The sequence below is a fragment of the Centruroides sculpturatus genome, unplaced genomic scaffold (assembly GCF_000671375.1).
Source record: "Centruroides sculpturatus isolate CEXI.00-Female unplaced genomic scaffold, Cexi_2.0 scaffold306, whole genome shotgun sequence".
In the NCBI taxonomy this organism is placed as follows: Eukaryota; Metazoa; Arthropoda; class Arachnida; order Scorpiones; family Buthidae; genus Centruroides; species Centruroides sculpturatus.
This window is the reverse complement of record NW_019384504.1, coordinates 653,593-671,227: the sequence shown is the minus strand read 5'-3', so window position 1 is coordinate 671,227 and position 17,635 is coordinate 653,593. Positions and strand designations below refer to the sequence as shown.

Here is a 17,635-nt window from a genome sequence, read left to right as displayed (position 1 = left end):
ATATGCATTTCGGACTCAATTGTAATTTAAGTCCCTCTTCAGTACAAACTCAGATTCTGTTTTCTAAAAACCTCGGTGTATAATTGGTAACGTTGGAAAAGATTAAAAATACAGCCATTTAAAAAACACTTCAACTACATATTCACATTAATACGTTGCACACTTTACAAATGTTCATAAAAACCTTTACAATTACAACTTTTTTCAAGAAAAATTCGTATGCACTTTATTGAAATGTTGCAGCAATAATGAACGTTTTTTTCAGGTTAATTACTATTAACACACTTAAGAGGATACATTCACACTTTTACAATATATTTCACTTTAATATTTTATGTAACAAGACATTACAAACCAATTTATCTATTAGCGCCCTCTATTATATTATACCACATTTGGTCTATTTGCATACCATTTGAAATGTTTATTAAATCATCTTTACATTTTATAATTTCAATATGTTCTTTAAATTTGCGTTTATACATATCTTTTTCTAAGTGAATTATTTTTATGTTATTTCTATCTATTTGACAAACCAATAAAAGAAGTTCCTAACATGAAAGCTGTATATGATAATCTACCGAACTGAAAATCGGATTAAAGAGAGACATTCACGTAGTAAAATATATATAAATATAAATCGCAAATCAGTTAAATTTATGGATTTTTATAAATGGACTACGAAAAATAATGCTGATTAAGAAAGCAATAGCAGGTTTTCAATATCGGCATAAACGTATACGTTACTTTGAAGTCGGTCAAAGAATTTTGAGAACAATTTTAAATTACGATAGGTAAAATATAATAGAACAATTACGTGGTATATCACTATAATATAAATGAAAAACTTTAAATAAAATAAAAATATTATTTTGAATTTCATACACTGTACTTTTTTTGTTGTAATGTTTATAACGTACCAGTACGTAAATATGTTTGTTAATTACAAAATAATATTAATAAATGAGTTTAAAAAATAATTTTCTTATTTTAATATTGTGCAGTTATACCTTTTCATTTTAAACTCCTTTTCGGAACCAGTTTTTTTTTTAAACCATATTTTTCTCAAATAATTTTGATCTATGAAATAAATGAAAATATTTATTAATTAACTGACTCGTTTTTGCAATGAAAAATTTTAGTATAATTTCTACACAATTTTGTAATTTTACACATTAAAAGTAAACACAATTAAAAGTGTGATTTTTTAAAATATTTTATGTTTAATTGGTTTTTTAAACTTATTTCTCAAAAAATATCCTTTCACCTATCATTTGAATGTCGCCAGATCCAGACTGGGTCTTCTTTCTTTTAGGATACGCATTAAATACTTTGATTGATTATTACATCATAAACATTTTACGGTTATATACTGTACGTACTGTACATTCGCATTGGCTCCGTCTAAAAACACCCCAGCAGAACTTGCGTAATTCCTCATATATTTTTAGACCTTATTTTCGATTATCTGTTTCGCTAAGAACTTATTTCTACCGTATTTCACAAAATATGAATACTCTAGAACAGCGGTCGGCAACCTTTCTCACCTCACGGACCACTAAAGTCACAATTTTGAATCCCGCGGACCATTATCATGAACTTTTTTAAACGATACAAAATCTATAGAATAATGATCACAAAAGTTCAATTTTACTAAATTAATATGAAACTCGCATGTTTAATTATAACAAATTAATGCGAGCCTGAAGTTCATTGCTACGTGTTTGAAACAAGTTTATGGATTCTTCGCGCTTTTCCACGATGGACGACAACCGTACTAACAATATTGTTTATTGTTCATTATTTATTGATAACAATCACTTCGTTTTTGGTTTTAGATTCGAATAAAAAAACCCCAACTAAGCATTTTGCATATCTTTCGTAATACTTCGTGTAACTTTCGGTTGATCAATGTTCAAATTTCTTCATGGACCACCCAAATTTTTTCGCGGACTATCAATGGTCCGCGGACCACCGGCTGCCGACCATTGCTCTAGAATACAGTAAGACCCCGCTTAACGCTGTTTCGATATTACGCGGTAGTATTGGAATTCCCCGAGATCGCACGCAGCGTTGGGATTCCCCTAACGCATGTTTGCTGCGTCACAGTTGATTTATGATCGGTCATCAACTTTATTGTGTGTATATAGATATAAACATATTATTTTATTTTATTGTGATAAATACGGCATTTTTTAGTTTTTAAAATGGGTGATTGCAAAAAAAAAGAAATTAAAGCGACAAGAAAAAAGCATTTCGCTGGAAACTAAAATGCAGGTGCTCAGATGCAGGTGAACGGCAATCTGATATCGGCACTGCATTAAATTTGTCAACTTCAACAATACGGACAATTTTAAAAAATAAAAAAAAATCGTATCATCAGCAACTACAACCACAACGACTTCGGCAACAAAAATTACCCGTACCAGAAGCAATGTGTTTGAGGAAATAGAAAAACGACTTTCCATCTGGATTGACGATGAAGTTGAACGCAATATGCCATTAAGTCAAGCAATTATAATGGAAAAAGCGTGAAAAATTTTTTAACCATATTCAGAATGAAAAAGGCGACACGAGGGAAAATTTCGTAACTAGTCGTGGGTGGTTTAATCGATTTAAAAACAGAAACAATCTTCATAACATACAGGTTACTGGAGAAGCGGCAAGTGGAGATACAAAAGCAGCTGTAGCATTTCCAGCAACATTAAGAGCAATCATTGAACGAGGGAATTATCCTCCTGAATTAGTTTTCAATGTTGATGAAACGGGCCTTTTCTGGAAGAGAATGCCAAAACGTACATTTTTATTCCGTGAAGAAAAGCGAGCATCAGGATTTAAAGCTACAAAAGTTCGTTTAACACTTCTACTGGGTGGTAAAGCTAATGGAGACTTTAAATTAAAACTACTGCTTGTTTATCATTCCAAGACCCCAAGAGTAATGAGAGGAATTTCAAAATCATCTTTACCAGTAATTTTGGAGTCCAGTAAAAGATCTTGGATCACTATGAAAATTTTTCAGAATTGGTTCACCGAACATTTTTGCCCGTATGTTAAACGCTACTGCGAATTTCAAAAAAATTAAAACCGAAAGCTCTACTTTTGATCGATAATGCTCCAAGCCATCCAACGCATTTGTCTGACTTAACAACATGCATTCCAGTAGAAGTGGTTTTCCTGCCGCCAAATACAACTTCGTTAATCCAACCAATGGATAAAGGCGTAATATCGAATTTTAATGATTATTATCTGCGGCGGACATTCCGACAACTGATTGATAAAACAGATGGAGCAGATAAACAATTCATTAGAGATTTTTGGAAAAACTATAATATCATAGATGCTGTAGACAACATCAGTCTTTCCTGGAATGAGGTGACCGAGAAATGTTTGAAAGGAGTATGGAAGAATGTATGGCCGAAGCTAAGCAAGGGTATAATACAAAAGAATCCATTGCTGATGTCGACGAAATTGTCAAGCTAGCTAATGAAACAGGGTTGGATAATAAAAATGCGCAGGATATTGAAGAATTATTGCAAGTTACAACTGGAGAAAATTTTTCCAACGACGATCTTAAAGAATTAGTAAAACAACAGGCGCATGGCGATGACGAAATTAGCGTTTCTGAAGATGAGAAACAAAAGGAACTTTCAACGGATTTTCTAAAAAACAGTTTAGCCACTATAACGGAAATTATGGATCAGTTTATACAAAATTATGTAAATTTTGATAGAAGTTCAATGGCAAGACGAGGTGTCAACTGTTATCGACAACTGCTTGCTGAACGAAACAGGAAAAGGCAAACGACGTTAGATAACTTCTTCACAAAGAAACAAAAGAAGTCAAATGAGGAAGAACCTTCCTCATCACAAACATAACTTCTTTACTCGAACTTTTTATTTTATTTTTATGAATGTTTTATGAATAAATATCGATATTAGCAATAAATAAGTCTATAATTAATGTAATAAAAAAGTACAATAAATGTTACAAAATAAAACAGATAAATTTTCTTATTCTCTGTTCTGTTTTACCTATCCCCATTATTTACGTGTTAAGATGACCCCGTTTAACGCTGTTTCGTTTAGCGCTCTGTCATCTAGGAACGCATCCCCAGCGTTAAGCGGGGTCTTACTGTATCTACTTCATGAAAATGCTTTCTAACTTTTAGATTATTTAATTCCATTCGCAGGATTGTTTTACCGTTTTGATATTTTTAATGATTTTCACTTTCTTACTTGTAAATTTATTAACTGCTTGCCATCCGGCCGTTTTTATAATTGGTGACAATTGGAGTGTAACAATTAGACTTCAACTTATCCGGGTGAAACTATTCCCGAAAATAATGATTCGACTCGGACACGAATCCGACTCTTCAGAAATGAATTAGATTGATGGGATAAGGCCATACAAATACAAAAAGAGCGATCTGCCAATGGAGTGTGGCAGATCGTTCTTGGCATGAAGGATTTTCTGTTAGATACTAGTCTCTTGTTTTGTTAGACACGTATAGAAAATCCAGAAAACACGTGATCAGCCCATTGATCAGGAGGGAACCCGGAGATAGCTACCAGTATTCCGTGGTTTTATCCACTCGCCCCCGAATCTCCAGAAAGGCAGACTAATGATTTTACTGCCTCCGCAATTCTCTCGTCATTATAGTATAATGATAGTGGTTTTCAACAAGGTGTTGCGGGTATAACGAAGTCAGTAATTTTCAAAGGGGGTACGCGGCACACTAGGATGACGCTACAGGAGACCCGCTGAATGGACTGACTTACGTAAAAAGGCAACACAACACTTGGGCGATATGGTTGAGGGGTGCTTCCCGAGAGGACGTTCTATGGAAATGTGGTCCTTATTTAGGGCTAGATACGCGAAGAAAAACCGGAGAACTGCACTTGGCTAGCCTGTAGGTCAGGGGGGACTCACGACTAACTACCAGTGTTAATTAACCGATTTCATCTACTCATTGGTGAACCCTGTAGTGCCGAGTAATGCCATAACACATTTTATGCTTATTACTAAAAACACTAAAAGAACAATAGGCCTAGGTCTAAATCGATAAAGAACCAGGAACGTCGCTATTAAGAAATAAAAGGTTGAAAAACACCGTAATAAGTTAAATAGATAATCTCGTAAATTATTCAGTTATAGTAGTAAAAATTACATATAGACCTATTAAATCAAAATATTAAATACAAATATAATACATTAACGTTAAAACATTAAGAAAAAAATATTATTATTTCAAATGCAATTGGCCGAATGTGGAATAAATTTCCGAAATCGACCAATAGAAGGAGGCGTAGATTTCAGATTAGGTTCGGTAAGAAACCTATAATCGGTGAATCAGTTGTGAGTAAACAAGGTTTGTGTTTAAGTTTGTTTGTTTTTCTGTCTTCGATTCCGATCAAAGTATTATTTTTTGTACTTAAAAATAATAATTAAACATCTTTTAATTATTTAAGAAACATTTAATTGAAAAGTAAAAATTTATTTGATCGAAAAAAGAGCAAAAGACGATATTTCCTGTCGTCTCTTCAGGTGAGGCAATCATTTCGTTTCTTTTATGAACTTTTATCATTTCCCTCGTGTTTATATCATGTTCTATCCAATACAAGTTATCGGTTTCAATTATTAGTTGCTTAAAAACAAATGAAAATCTGTGTATAAACAACTATTAAAGAAATTCAATGGATATTGAATTAATAAGTGAAATTCCATTCTGTTTTATAATCCTTAATTTAAATCCAATTATAGATATAGGTGACTCATGAATTATCACTAAGATAGATAAAGATAATTCACACAGTTATTTCTTGCATCATTTATGTTTACATGATATAAATAATTGTATTTCTTCAAATAATTTTTACAATGTGATCAAACGACATGAAATACAAACTTTTTTTTACTTCTGGAAGATAAAATATACAAGAATTTTAAATATCCTGTATTTATTTACGTCATATATAAAATCATAGTTTACTTTTCTTAAATTCTGATTTAAGAAAAATAAAGCTATAATTTTATATAGCAGACTAAAACGGAATTATGATATTTGGAAGCTAAAGCAAAATAATTATTTCAGAATACGGAATATTTAAAGAACGAGTGTCTGGCTGGAGTATGGTGTATTTGAACCAAATTGCAATTTATATTAAATACGTAGGTAACTGTTACACTTGTTTTGCCAAATTTACCATTATTGCATGAATTTCTATCTCCTCTGTAACAAACACACAATTGCTGATTGATGAAAATGCACTCTTCACACTATTTTGTGAGAGAATAAACTTTCAACATTTAGGACAACAATTGTGGACATTTTACATGATGTTAACTATTGAAAACTTTCTGTTTTTCTTATAAAAGCACTGCCTTTGCTTGAGTTTTTATACTAATGGACTATGCAATCTCCAGAAACTTTGCTGCTGTAGATTTTGTCAACCAATGAAAAGTGTTTTCATATTTATGATGTCACAATACTGATGATACAGTCTTTGTGGCTTCTGCCGGTCTACAGCAAAATGATATTTGAATTTAAAAAATATACAAATTTTTGTAGGATTTTATGAGTGATGCCATTTCTATGGTTGCTACTGTTAATCACCTATTAAAAATTACATGTACACTTACATGCAAATAGACTTTTGTCTAATCAAATACAAAAACACTTCATACAGAAAAAGAAATCCTGAAGAAGGATGATATTGTGCTTGTAAATTGAAGACATTGCTGAATTTGTAGGTGAGGGAAGTGATCTATAAATTTTTAGAATTTTGACAGATCAAGCTAATATAATGTGCATAAATAGATCAGAGACTAATAATGCAATACAACAGATTAAATGCAATACTAACAACACAGTTGAATGCAAAAAACACTTTTAAAGCAATAAAGATATTAGGTTAGGAAATTGTCTGGCACGTGATTTATCATTTGATTTTGTTTTATAGTCTATCTTTTTTCAAACGTTCTTTTGATTTCTCACCAGATCATCCTTTTAAAGCACATTTGTTTAATTTTTTAAATTATTGTCATTTGAAGTCTAATACTTAAGCATGCATAAACATTTTTAAAGGTAATTATTGTTACTATATGACATGCATATGCAAAAAGGTTCATCATCCCTGACATAGGTTGTCTCAATAATCACATACATTGAACACCTGCATTCACATACCCACACAAACACACACAAATGCATGAATGCATGCACATATTCCTAACAGGTATCAATACCTAAAGAAACTCCAAAGAAAACATGAACAACATTAACAAAACATAACAAATATCATTTCACAGAAAGTTTGATTTATCTTCCTTTTTTATGAAGAAAAGGCTTCATAATGTCATGGTTATAGTAAATCTTCATACACCAAAACATACAGGTATTGTGAGATTATTTCTACAAAAACCAAGAAACATTACGATTATACAAAGTATGAACATCCATTACGTACCCCAAAGCCTGTTACTGGTATGCAATTAACTTCAAAAAATGAAAAATGAAAATTTCATGAACATTTTCAAACCTTCAACAGTTCTTCAGGCAGCAACGTATTTCCGTTAGAATGCGATTAAATATGAATATTATTTGAAATTCAAATATGTGTTAGCTGATGAATTTTTACTAGGCATGTGCATTATATATGCAGTAAATGATGAGAATTTATAGCTCTTTATTCACTAGCGCTTGCCATGCTAAGGACAGATTTAATTCCTCTTTGTGGTTGATGCAGCTGTTGCTTAGTTTGTATATGTATATGGCTCCTTGGGCATTAGAGTAAAAGAGCACATCGTGGATGTACAATGCACCAGGACCATCACAGCTCTGAGTATTTATGCCAGTGATCCTGCGATAGAGCCAAATTTTAACCAGGCAAGAATCATCCACAGCACACCATACACTGAACATCTAAAGTGAATACAGGTAACCCCCGTATAACACGATAGTTACGTTCCAAAAAATTGCCGTGTTATTCGAATCCGTGTTATACGAAACAAAGAACTAGTACGAAAAGGAGGGTTAGGTTCCAAAAATTAAAAAAACATGCNATTTAGTATCAAAAACGTAAAATATTTGAGTAGCCGAAGATATAGTCAAAGGTTACAGCGCCACCAGCACGGGCGAAAATTTAAATTTGTCGACTGGAATTCCTTCGGATAAACGACGCTCTACTGTAACAACAAAAAATTAAGTACGGGCATTTTTAATGTGCATATCGTCTGTTAGGTCTTTTTGTATATTTTCAAGATGAAAATACAGTAGGCCCTCCTATAACGCGTAGATACGTTCCACGTTATACGAATTTCACGTTGTAGAAATCCTTAAATACATGAGCGAATCACAGCCCGACACGTGTGAAGTTTACGGACTACCGCTGTTTGAAAGGTTTTCTTCCATAAAATTAATCAATTCTAGATTAATTCGACTCAACATTTCCAAAACACGTATAATTTTTTGGGAATAATCAGTATAAACTATGCTATAAACAAAAAATTGAAGGATTAATTACCTAGTGTGCACCGTTCGACGTCGCCATTGCTTAAGCATGTTTTCGTCGCGGAGCAGCGCACCAAACGGCAGCCGCGATTTCTGGTAAGTTATTTTCTGCGAAAAATTCGTTGAACTTTGGAGACATCATTAATATAAATAATTTTTATGGTCGTTGAATAAGAAATGTTTCTTTCACAAGAAATGTATAAAATTAGTGCTGTATTAGACTTACGGTACCTAATTTACATACTGTACAGACGATAGTAAACTGAACTTACTCGCCTAAACTCTCCGTAGCGTAGCGCTAGACGGCGGAAAGTATATATATAATTATAATAAAGTTACAATAAGTTAATATATAATTATATGTACAGTACCTAATTTATATATAATACTGTATAGACGATAGTAAACTCAATTTACCCGCCTAAACTCTCCGTAGCGTGGCGCTGGACGGCGGAAAGTAGTTCGGCTGCTCGCCCACTATTGGTCTAGATTCGACCAATCCTGTCGCGACACGAGTCGGCGACTACGTTTTACGAGTCCCTTTTAGCGTCCTTATACGAATACTGTCGCAATTTTTTCGCCACGTTATAGGGCATATTCTACTGTATACAAAAATTGACGACTTGATGGCCAAGCAGTCAAGGTGGCAGCCTACCACTCTGGGGACCGGGATCGAATCCGGACGGGTCGAAAGCTCCAGAAATTTTTCGGGCAGTGGTCTGTCCGGATATGTCGGGCCTGGCCATTCCATTGTGGGCTTAGCCGAACTCATAATGGGCTTGCCAAAAGAGGCCCTCTTAGTGTCCACAGGGCGGAGAGTTAAAAAATATATCCAAAGTGAGCAGTGACCCATTCATAGAGAGGCCAGGGGGCTCTGGCACCCTCCAAGTAAAAACACTAGAAAATCTAAAAATATTTTTTAAATTAAAATTTCTTTTTATTTATCAATATATTGTGTCGTGTCTTCTATTTCTATACTATTACTTTATAACATTGTATATATATATATTATTTTTTTATTTTAACATCAAAAAACATAACATGATACTCACTTTTTTTACAATTGTTCATAAAAACCTTTATAATTACAACTTTTAAAAAATTCGTATGTTCTCCATTGAAATGTTGCAGCAATAATGAACGTTTTTACAGGTTAATCACACGTGGTATATTATCATTAACACATTCTCAAGAGAAATACATCAACATTTTTACAATATATTTCATTTATTATTTTATATCACAAGACATTACAAACAAATTTATCTATTAGCGCCCTCTATTATATTATACCACATTTGGTCTATTTGCATACCATTTGAAATGTTTATTAAATCATCTTTACATTTTATAATTTCAATATGTTCTTTAAATTTGCGTTTATACATATCTTTTTCTAAGTGAATTATTTTTATGTTATTTCTATCTATTTGACAAACCAATAAAAGAAGTTCCTAACATGAAAGCTGTATATGATAATCTACCGAACTGAAAATCGGATTAAAGAGAGACATTCACGTAGTAAAATATATATAAATATAAATCGCAAATCAGTTAAATTTATGGATTTTTATAAATGGACTACGAAAAATAATGCTGATTAAGAAAGCAATAGCAGGTTTTCAATATCGGCATAAACGTATACGTTACTTTGAAGTCGGTCAAAGAATTTTGAGAACAATTTTAAATTACGATAGGTAAAATATAATAGAACAATTACGTGGTATATCACTATAATATAAATGAAAAACTTTAAATAAAATAAAAATATTATTTTGAATTTCATACACTGTACTTTTTTTGTTGTAATGTTTATAACGTACCAGTACGTAAATATGTTTGTTAATTACAAAATAATATTAATAAATGAGTTTAAAAAATAATTTTCTTATTTTAATATTGTGCAGTTATACCTTTTCATTTTAAACTCCTTTTCGGAACCAGTTTTTTTTTTAAACCATATTTTTCTCAAATAATTTTGATCTATGAAATAAATGAAAATATTTATTAATTAACTGACTCGTTTTTGCATGAAAAACTTTAGTATAATTTCTACACAATTTTGTAATTTTACACATTAAAAGTAAACACAATTAAAAGTGTGATTTTTTAAAATATTTTATGTTTAGTTGGTTTTTTAAACTTATTTCTCAAAAAATATCCTTTCACCTATCATTTGAATGTCGCCAGATCCAGACTGGGTCTTCTTTCTTTTAGGATACGCATTAAATACTTTGATTGATTATTACATCATAAACATTTTACGGTTATATACTGTACGTACTGTACATTCGCATTGGCTCCGTCTAAAAACACCCCAGCAGAACTTGCGTAATTCCTCATATATTTTTAGACCTTATTTTCGATTATCTGTTTCGCAAAGAACTTATTTCTACTGTATTTCACAAAATATGAATACTCTAGAACAGCGGTCGGCAACCTTTCTCACCACTAAAGTCACAATTTTGAAACCCACGGACCATTATCATGAATTTTTTTAAACGATACAAAATCTATAGAATAATGATCACAAAAGTTCAATTTTACTAAATTAATATGAAACTCGCATGTTTAATTATAACAAATTAATGCGAGCCTGAAGTTCATTGCTACGTGTTTGAAACAAGTTTATGGATTCTTCGCGCTTTTCCACGATGGACGACAACCGTACTAACAATATTGTTTATTGTTCATTATTTATTGATAACAATCACTTCGTTTTTGGTTTTAGATTCGAATAAAAAAACCCCAACTAAGCATTTTGCATATCTTTCGTAATACTTCGTGTAACTTTCGGTTGATCAATGTTCAAATTTCTTCATGGACCACCCAAATTTTTTCGCGGACTATCAATGGTCCGCGGACCACCGGCTGCCGACCATTGCTCTAGAATACAGTAAGACCCCGCTTAACGCTGTTTCGATATTACGCGGTAGTATTGGAATTCCCCGAGATCGCACGCAGCGTTGGGATTCCCCTAACGCATGTTTGCTGCGTCACAGTTGATTTATGATCGGTCATCAACTTTATTGTGTGTATATAGATATAAACATATTATTTTATTTTATTGTGATAAATACGGCATTTTTTAGTTTTTAAAATGGGTGATTGCAAAAAAAAAGAAATTAAAGCGACAAGAAAAAAGCATTTCGCTGGAAACTAAAATGCAGGTGCTCAGATGCAGGTGAACGGCAATCTGATATCGGCACTGCATTAAATTTGTCAACTTCAACAATACGGACAATTTTAAAAAATAAAAAAAAAATCGTATCATCAGCAACTACAACCACAACGACTTCGGCAACAAAAATTACCCGTACCAGAAGCAATGTGTTTGAGGAAATGGAAAAACGACTTTCCATCTGGATTGACGATGAAGTTGAACGAAAAAGCCATTAAGTCAAGCAATTATAATGGAAAAAGCGTGAAAATTTTTTAACCATATTCAGAATGAAAAAGGCGACACGAGGGAAAATTTCGTAGCTAGTCGTGGGTGGTTTAATCGATTTAAAAACAGAAACAATCTTCATAACATACAGGTTACTGGAGAAGCGGCAAGTGGATATACAAAAGCAGCTGCAGCATTTCCAGCAACATTAAGAGCAATCATTGAACGAGGGAATTATCCTCCTGAATTAGTTTTCAATGTTGATGAAACGGGCCTTTTCTGGAAGAGAATGCCAAAACGTACATTTTTATTCCGTGAAGAAAAGCGAGCATCAGGATTTAAAGCTACAAAAGTTCGTTTAACACTTCTACTGGGTGGTAAAGCTAATGGAGACTTTAAATTAAAACTACTGCTTGTTTATCATTCCAAGACCCCAAGAGTAATGAGAGGAATTTCAAAATCATCTTTACCAGTAATTTTGGAGTCCAGTAAAAGATCTTGGATCACTATGAAAATTTTTCAGAATTGGTTCACCGAACATTTTTGCCCGTATGTTAAACGCTACTGCGAATTTCAAAAAAATTAAAACCGAAAGCTCTACTTTTGATCGATAATGCTCCAAGCCATCCAACGCATTTGTCTGACTTAACAACATGCATTCCAGTAGAAGTGGTTTTCCTGCCGCCAAATACAACTTCGTTAATCCAACCAATGGATAAAGGCGTAATATCGAATTTTAATGATTATTATCTGCGGCGGACATTCCGACAACTGATTGATAAAACAGATGGAGCAGATAAACAATTCATTAGAGATTTTTGGAAAAACTATAATATCATAGATGCTGTAGACAACATCAGTCTTTCCTGGAATGAGGTGACCGAGAAATGTTTGAAAGGAGTATGGAAGAATGTATGGCCGAAGCTAAGCAAGGGTATAATACAAAAGAATCCATTGCTGATGTCGACGAAATTGTCAAGCTAGCTAATGAAACAGGGTTGGATAATAAAAATGCGCAGGATATTGAAGAATTATTGCAAGTTACAACTGGAGAAAATTTTTCCAACGACGATCTTAAAGAATTAGTAAAACAACAGGCGCATGGCGATGACGAAATTAGCGTTTCTGAAGATGAGAAACAAAAGGAACTTTCAACGGATTTTCTAAAAAACAGTTTAGCCACTATAACGGAAATTATGGATCAGTTTATACAAAATTATGTAAATTTTGATAGAAGTTCAATGGCAAGACGAGGTGTCAACTGTTATCGAAAACTGCTTGCTGAACGAAACAGGAAAAGGCAAACGACGTTAGATAACTTCTTCACAAAGAAACAAAAGATGTCAAATGAGGAAGAACCTTCCTCATCACAAACATAACTTCTTTACTCGAACTTTTTATTTTATTTTTATGAATGTTTTATGAATAAATATCGATATTAGCAATAAATAAGTCTATAATTAATGTAATAAAAAAGTACAATAAATGTTACAAAATAAAACAGATAAATTTTCTTATTCTCTGTTCTGTTTTACCTATCCCCATTATTTACGTGTTAAGATGACCCCGTTTAACGCTGTTTCGTTTAGCGCTCTGTCATCTAGGAACGCATCCCCAGCGTTAAGCGGGGTCTTACTGTATCTACTTCATGAAAATGCTTTCTAACTTTTAGATTATTTAATTCCATTCGCAGGATTGTTTTACCGTTTTGATATTTTTAATGATTTTCACTTTCTTACTTGTAAATTTATTAACTGCTTGCCATCCGGCCGTTTTTATAATTGGTGACAATTGGAGTGTAACAATTAGACTTCAACTTATCCGGGTGAAACTATTCCCGAAAATAATGATTCGACTCGGACACGAATCCGACTCTTCAGAAATGAATTAGATTGATGGGATAAGGCCATACAAATACAAAAAGAGCGATCTGCCAATGGAGTGTGGCAGATCGTTCTTGGCATGAAGGATTTTCTGTTAGATACTAGTCTCTTGTTTTGTTAGACACGTATAGAAAATCCAGAAAACACGTGATCAGCCCATTGATCAGGAGGGAACCCGGAGATAGCTACCAGTATTCCGTGGTTTTATCCACTCGCCCCCGAATCTCCAGAAAGGCAGACTAATGATTTTACTGCCTCCGCAATTCTCTCGTCATTATAGTATAATGATAGTGGTTTTCAACAAGGTGTTGCGGGTATAACGAAGTCAGTAATTTTCAAAGGGGGTACGCGGCACACTAGGATGACGCTACAGGAGACCCGCTGAATGGACTGACTTACGTAAAAAGGCAACACAACACTTGGGCGATATGGTTGAGGGGTGCTTCCCGAGAGGACGTTCTATGGAAATGTGGTCCTTATTTAGGGCTAGATACGCGAAGAAAAACCGGAGAACTGCACTTGGCTAGCCTGTAGGTCAGGGGGACTCACGACTAACTACCAGTGTTAATTAACCGATTTCATCTACTCATTGGTGAACCCTGTAGTGCCGAGTAATGCCATAACACATTTTATGCTTATTACTAAAAACACTAAAAGAACAATAGGCCTAGGTCTAAATCGATAAAGAACCAGGAACGTCGCTATTAAGAAATAAAAGGTTGAAAAACACCGTAATAAGTTAAATAGATAATCTCGTAAATTATTCAGTTATAGTAGTAAAAATTACATATAGACCTATTAAATCAAAATATTAAATACAAATATAATACATTAACGTTAAAACATTAAGAAAAAAATATTATTATTTCAAATGCAATTGGCCGAATGTGGAATAAATTTCCGAAATCGACCAATAGAAGGAGGCGTAGATTTCAGATTAGGTTCGGTAAGAAACCTATAATCGGTGAATCAGTTGTGAGTAAACAAGGTTTGTGTTTAAGTTTGTTTGTTTTTCTGTCTTCGATTCCGATCAAAGTATTATTTTTTGTACTTAAAAATAATAATTAAACATCTTTTAATTATTTAAGAAACATTTAATTGAAAAGTAAAAATTTATTTGATCGAAAAAAGAGCAAAAGACGATATTTCCTGTCGTCTCTTCAGGTGAGGCAATCATTTCGTTTCTTTTATGAACTTTTATCATTTCCCTCGTGTTTATATCATGTTCTATCCAATACAAGTTATCGGTTTCAATTATTAGTTGCTTAAAAACAAATGAAAATCTGTGTATAAACAACTATTAAAGAAATTCAATGGATATTGAATTAATAAGTGAAATTCCATTCTGTTTTATAATCCTTAATTTAAATCCAATTATAGATATAGGTGACTCATGAATTATCACTAAGATAGATAAAGATAATTCACACAGTTATTTCTTGCATCATTTATGTTTACATGATATAAATAATTGTATTTCTTCAAATAATTTTTACAATGTGATCAAACGACATGAAATACAAACTTTTTTTTACTTCTGGAAGATAAAATATACAAGAATTTTAAATATCCTGTATTTATTTACGTCATATATAAAATCATAGTTTACTTTTCTTAAATTCTGATTTAAGAAAAATAAAGCTATAATTTTATATAGCAGACTAAAACGGAATTATGATATTTGGAAGCTAAAGCAAAATAATTATTTCAGAATACGGAATATTTAAAGAACGAGTGTCTGGCTGGAGTATGGTGTATTTGAACCAAATTGCAATTTATATTAAATACGTAGGTAACTGTTACACTTGTTTTGCCAAATTTACCATTATTGCATGAATTTCTATCTCCTCTGTAACAAACACACAATTGCTGATTGATGAAAATGCACTCTTCACACTATTTTGTGAGAGAATAAACTTTCAACATTTAGGACAACAATTGTGGACATTTTACATGATGTTAACTATTGAAAACTTTCTGTTTTTCTTATAAAAGCACTGCCTTTGCTTGAGTTTTTATACTAATGGACTATGCAATCTCCAGAAACTTTGCTGCTGTAGATTTTGTCAACCAATGAAAAGTGTTTTCATATTTATGATGTCACAATACTGATGATACAGTCTTTGTGGCTTCTGCCGGTCTACAGCAAAATGATATTTGAATTTAAAAAATATACAAATTTTTGTAGGATTTTATGAGTGATGCCATTTCTATGGTTGCTACTGTTAATCACCTATTAAAAATTACATGTACACTTACATGCAAATAGACTTTTGTCTAATCAAATACAAAAACACTTCATACAGAAAAAGAAATCCTGAAGAAGGATGATATTGTGCTTGTAAATTGAAGACATTGCTGAATTTGTAGGTGAGGGAAGTGATCTATAAATTTTTAGAATTTTGACAGATCAAGCTAATATAATGTGCATAAATAGATCAGAGACTAATAATGCAATACAACAGATTAAATGCAATACTAACAACACAGTTGAATGCAAAAAACACTTTTAAAGCAATAAAGATATTAGGTTAGGAAATTGTCTGGCACGTGATTTATCATTTGATTTTGTTTTATAGTCTATCTTTTTTCAAACGTTCTTTTGATTTCTCACCAGATCATCCTTTTAAAGCACATTTGTTTAATTTTTTAAATTATTGTCATTTGAAGTCTAATACTTAAGCATGCATAAACATTTTTAAAGGTAATTATTGTTACTATATGACATGCATATGCAAAAAGGTTCATCATCCCTGACATAGGTTGTCTCAATAATCACATACATTGAACACCTGCATTCACATACCCACACAAACACACACAAATGCATGAATGCATGCACATATTCCTAACAGGTATCAATACCTAAAGAAACTCCAAAGAAAACATGAACAACATTAACAAAACATAACAAATATCATTTCACAGAAAGTTTGATTTATCTTCCTTTTTTATGAAGAAAAGGCTTCATAATGTCATGGTTATAGTAAATCTTCATACACCAAAACATACAGGTATTGTGAGATTATTTCTACAAAAACCAAGAAACATTACGATTATACAAAGTATGAACATCCATTACGTACCCCAAAGCCTGTTACTGGTATGCAATTAACTTCAAAAAATGAAAAATGAAAATTTCATGAACATTTTCAAACCTTCAACAGTTCTTCAGGCAGCAACGTATTTCCGTTAGAATGCGATTAAATATGAATATTATTTGAAATTCAAATATGTGTTAGCTGATGAATTTTTACTAGGCATGTGCATTATATATGCAGTAAATGATGAGAATTTATAGCTCTTTATTCACTAGCGCTTGCCATGCTAAGGACAGATTTAATTCCTCTTTGTGGTTGATGCAGCTGTTGCTTAGTTTGTATATGTATATGGCTCCTTGGGCATTAGAGTAAAAGAGCACATCGTGGATGTACAATGCACCAGGACCATCACAGCTCTGAGTATTTATGCCAGTGATCCTGCGATAGAGCCAAATTTTAACCAGGCAAGAATCATCCACAGCACACCATACACTGAACATCTAAAGTGAATACAGGTAACCCCCGTATAACACGATAGTTACGTTCCAAAAAATTGCCGTGTTATTCGAATCCGTGTTATACGAAACAAAGAACTAGTACGAAAAGGAGGGTTAGGTTCCAAAAATTAAAAAAACATGCTATTATATTTTCATAATTAAGATAAATATCTTTATTAAAATTTTCTTAAGTGATACATATTAATATAAATTAAACAATGTTTTTTTCATCATCACTAAAAGCACTGTTAACCGAGAGCATTTTCTTTTTGGCAAGTTATCCTTATTCTCTGAGCATTTTTCTGCATTATCTTCAG

General features: G+C 32.6%; 1 protein-coding gene and 1 pseudogene across 1 annotated transcript in view; both read left to right on the top strand.

Annotated features, from left to right (window-relative positions):
* The first annotated feature begins 1,761 nt into the window (after positions 1-1,761).
* LOC111622185 lies at positions 1,762-3,875 on the top strand (annotated as a pseudogene).
* Positions 3,876-14,787: 10,912 nt separating this feature from the next.
* LOC111622172 (CDC42 small effector protein 2-like) overlaps positions 14,788-17,635 on the top strand; it is a 44,414-nt gene continuing 41,566 nt past the window's right edge. Inside the window, exon 1 of the mRNA XM_023364517.1 lies at positions 14,788-14,944. The gene's annotated coding sequence lies outside the window, so the exon portion shown is untranslated. The remainder of the gene's footprint in view (positions 14,945-17,635) is intronic.